The sequence below is a fragment of the Pteropus vampyrus genome, unplaced genomic scaffold, assembly GCF_000151845.1.
Source record: "Pteropus vampyrus isolate Shadow unplaced genomic scaffold, Pvam_2.0 Scaffold61, whole genome shotgun sequence".
In the NCBI taxonomy this organism is placed as follows: Eukaryota; Metazoa; Chordata; class Mammalia; order Chiroptera; family Pteropodidae; genus Pteropus; species Pteropus vampyrus.
This window is the reverse complement of record NW_011888842.1, coordinates 5555699-5559754: the sequence shown is the minus strand read 5'-3', so window position 1 is coordinate 5559754 and position 4056 is coordinate 5555699. Positions and strand designations below refer to the sequence as shown.

At 44.6% G+C, this 4056-nt stretch overlaps 1 pseudogene; it reads left to right on the top strand.

The window, feature by feature from the left end:
* Window positions 1-2083: 2083 nt before the first annotated feature.
* On the top strand, window positions 2084-2199 carry LOC111740334 (annotated as a pseudogene).
* Window positions 2200-4056: the final 1857 nt, after the last annotated feature.

Genomic DNA, 4056 nt, shown 5'->3' with positions numbered 1-4056 from the left:
TTTCATCAGCTCATTTGTAGATGGGTCATGTTTTTCCTATTGTCTGCCCTGTCTGAAAAATGTTGTCATTGTTGTTTCTCTAATAAAAATCCATGAAAACTGTGAAGTTCAAGCAAAAAATAAGTAACTTTCTTGAGCACTTTATCCTCTAAGAGTTAATTTTTTGTTTCAATGGTAGACTGTTGGCTTTTATTTTGAGAGGTTCAGTGCATTGTCTGAAGTCCTTAGTGAATTAGCTGTAATAAGATGGACTGTGTGGGAGCCAGAGTGCCTGGGTTCAGATTCCAGATCTTCCATTTATTAGCTGTATTTGACCTTGAGGATATCTCAAGGATATCTACTTAACCTTGTGCTTCACTTTCCCGTTTATAAAATGGGGATAATAATAGTTCCTACTTCCTGGCATTGTTTTAAGAGTTAAATAAGCAAATCCACTTAGAATCATGCCTGGCATATTTGTGCTCCATAAATGCTGGCTTTTACTATCTAGGTCTAGTCTTATCTCAAGTTACCATTTTTTCTATCAGTAAATACCACTGGTAGCATCAGTACCATTAATTAAGTGCTCTCTATAACTCAGTCTCTAATCCTACCAAGACACTTACTTGTAAGTCAAACATCTCAAGTTACTTGTGCTGCTCTATTATCTTGGTTATACTCAGTTCTGAGGCAGGCCTGTGTAAAACTGAAGGTTCCTAAGGTCATGTGTCCAAGATCGAGGAGCAGGTAAGTGGCAGGTCTGGAAGTCGCACCTAAGCTTTGCCTGTCTCCAAAGCTCTTGTTCTTGAAAGCAGTTAAAATGTTTTTTAAACTTCAAAATGTAACATACTTTATACATGGAAAGTGTTTTAGACTGCGCCCCACCCCGCCCCATTCATACGTTGAAGCCCTAACCTCCAGTGAGGCTGTATTTGGAGACAGGGCCTCTAAAGAGGTGATTAAGTTAAAATGAGGCTGTTAGGGTATGCCCTGAACCACTCCGTCAGGTGTTATAGGAAGAGGATGAGACAGTAGGGTGCTCATTCATACACAGGGAAGAGGCTGCGTGAGAACACAGTGAGGAGGAGGTTGTCTGCAAGCCAAGGAGAGAGGCCTCAGGAGACACAAGAGCAGCCAACACCTTGACCTTGAAATTTCGGCCTTCAGATTTGTAGAAAAAGGAGTTTCTGTTGTTTAAGCCACCCAGTTTTTGGCATTTTGCTATGGCAGGCCTAGTCTATTAATACAGAAAGGGACATTGTTAGTGAAAAACACAGAATGAGATATCAGGCAACCCGTATCTTATCAGGGTGTTTCCATGCTGGGCTCATAGCAGGAGCTTAGTAAATGCAGGGGCCAGTGTATAGAAAATTGCCTTCCTTTTCAAGATTGAGGAGGGTGCACCCCCTCCCCTCATGTAGGCCCCATGGTGTCCCAGCTCCCTGTTCTCTTGGCACACTGCATAGCAGTGGCCCACCTTCCCCATTGGACTGGGTGCTCCATGAAGACTGGAACCACATGTGTCTGTTTGTCGAGCACAGGCATAGCACATTATTGCTTCCTCCTAATTCCATGTAGGTTGCATGTCTGAAAAGCAGGTGCAACTTTCGACTCTACAGACCTCTTCTCTAAGGAGCCGCCCTTAGTTGAGCAAGACGCACAGGTGCAGGGAGTGGGTATACTGGAGCAGCCCTGCTGGGCCCCCGCCAGAGCGCCTGGAGTCACTGAGTCTGGGACACACAGTTTATGTGACCATTAGGGACCATTATCGGGATGTACCGAAGACGCGGGGCGGGCTGTCAGTGTTGTGCTGCTTTCTTTATTATCTCGGTGAGATCTCAGGTCTGAGGCAGGCCTGGGAGCCCCTGGCACTAGGACTGGAGCCTGAGAGGGGGCCATGACCCTCCCCAGTCTGGCTTCCCAGCTGGGGCGTGCCTTTCTGAGGAAGAGCTTACAGCTTCGTACAGCGGGGACACTGAGCCAGGGTGCAGCCCCCACTCCATTTCGAAACTTGAGTCAGGGTGAGAGATGGGACTAATTGGTTACAAGAAAAAAATTAAAGAGAAAAAGTTCAAAACATTTTTCCTTTAAAAATCTAGAGTGGGTCTATGGCCATGCCACCCTGAACAAGCCCGCTATCTGATCTTGGAAGTTAAGCAGGGTCAGGCCTGGTTAGTACTTGGATGGGAGACCACCTAGGAAGACCAGGTGCTGTAGGTGTAAAATATTAAAAATAAGGGATTGTAAGTTGACGTCCTTGCAATCTGTGAGGTCAGCCAAGGTTTCTTTCTCCCAAATAATTCCCTTTTGGAGGCCCAAATGTCTTCTCTTTGAGCTGTTTTGCTCTCAGAAATTTATCATGAGCAATAAGCATCCTGACAGGTGAGTTCCACCATAGATGTAAAATAAATAACTGTTGATTGAATGACTAGATTAATATATAAATGAATTTATACTCTTTGAGCCTCATTATCATCTACAGACTGGGCATAATACATGCTGTATCCTAGGGTTTTTATAAAGATGAATTGAGATCATGTATACAAAGCCCAGCCTGGCGTGGTACTTGGCATATGGCACTATGTTAGTTCCTGTCTGCCTTGATGGATGAGGATTTCATTGGGCTGAGAAGAGGGGAAAGAGCCATCGTAGTAGAGAAAACAGCATTGTGCAAAGGCACAGCGGTGCATGTTGTTTGTGGAGGCTGTTTAGGGAGAGTAGGTACCACACTGTGAGGGTCTGGTGCATTAGGTGCACAAGAAATAGTAATGTGTCATAACGGTGCCTTAAAGTCACGAAGAAGTGATGAGATTATAAAAATTTAGCGAATTGAAGATATATCCTCATTAATATGAACTCATGTGATGATGACCTATGATGGCGGAGAAGGCCCATAGAGGATTGGAGTTTGCATGGAGGCTTCTAAAGTTCACGTTGCCAAAGAGCAGGGGGAAGTCATTGCAAGTGGGAGTTACAGCATGGACAAGTGGATGGAGCTTGGGAGACAAGGGGAGATGCCACTTTGGCTGCAGTGGAGTTCATGTTGGAGTTGAAGATGCAATTAGGCAGCGTGGAGCCAGATCATTGGGGATCTCAGATGCCAGGTTAAAAGGCTCAGACTTCACCCAGTTTGCACTACAGGGAGGAGAGAAAGCTGCAGAGAGCTTAAGTGTTGTGAATATCAGGCAGGGGACTGGATCAGATGACCTCTGGAAGTTTCTTCCAACCACAGGGCTCTGTGGTAGTCATAATACAGACAGAAGAAAACAAGAACCAGGGACCTTGGCCTGGATTTCTCTCATAAATCTTGACCGCCAGGCATCATCTCTGTGCACAGATTAATCTTCTCTGGCTTCCTGCAGGAACAGGAGGCCCTAGTGACCTCATCTTATTCCCTTGGCTGGTAGTGAGAAATGGAGTTCTCAGCCTGGCAGAGACCTGAGTGTGGGCAAAGGGTAGCCAGCCTGAGGCATGCACTCCCAGGGGAAAGCAAAGCAGGTAGGTAGGTGATCTTGTTCTGGAAGGTCTCTCCATCAGGACTGTCCCTAGGGTCCAAACCAGATTAGAAAATATGCCTTGTCTTTTTTGCATGAATATCTTTAACCTAAGATTGCCAAGTGTTGGAGGAGATTACAGACTCTTCATTAGATAATTATCCAATGCAAATAGTGACTTGAAGTAAGTGTAATTTTTATATGATCCTTTTTCTTGTTTATTTCTTTCTCGCCGTTGCTGGCTCAGTAAGGCCCTGTGGTTGAATAGGAAGAGCAGAAGTTTTACACAGAAATCCTGTGCTCTGGCCTCAGCTGTGGGCTGTCTGTGCCTCAGTTTCTTCATATGTAAAATGGGAATAAGAATAGTGCCCACCTTAGATGATTGTAGTGAGTGTTACAGCTCTTAGAATCCTACCAGACACACAGTAAGTGTGGAAGAGATGTTAATTCTTGTTGATTTCATTGTTTATTAGAAAATGAGGATAAAAATAACCTGTCACCCACGGTGGTTGTGAGTCACATTTTAAAAAAATTCATTGATTTGTTCAATAAATATGTGCTGGGCACCCATTCGGTGCCAGAT